The following is a 255-nucleotide window of genomic DNA, read 5'->3' on the forward strand; positions in this document are numbered from 1 at the left end:
TTGATGGGTATTTAGGTTGCTTCCATATCTTGGCTATTGTAAATTGTGCTACCATGAATATTGGAGTGCATAGATCTTTATGAATTATTGTTTTGGTTTTCTTTGAATAAATACCCAGAAATGCAATTGTTGGGGCAAAAGGTATATCCATTTTTAGTTTTTTGAGAAACCTCCATACTGTTTTCCATAGCGGCTGTACCAATTTGCAGTTCCACCAATAATGTACGAGGGTTCCCTTTCTCCACATCCTCGCCA

General features: G+C 37.3%; 1 protein-coding gene across 1 annotated transcript in view; it reads left to right on the plus strand.

The window, feature by feature from the left end:
* Positions 1 to 255, plus strand: part of GABRB2 (gamma-aminobutyric acid type A receptor beta2 subunit) — a 214,973-nt gene that overhangs the window by 64,045 nt on the left and 150,673 nt on the right. The gene's annotated exons all lie outside the window — the stretch shown is intronic.

The sequence above is a fragment of the Pteropus vampyrus genome, unplaced genomic scaffold (genome assembly GCF_000151845.1).
Source record: "Pteropus vampyrus isolate Shadow unplaced genomic scaffold, Pvam_2.0 Scaffold30, whole genome shotgun sequence".
In the NCBI taxonomy this organism is placed as follows: Eukaryota; Metazoa; Chordata; class Mammalia; order Chiroptera; family Pteropodidae; genus Pteropus; species Pteropus vampyrus.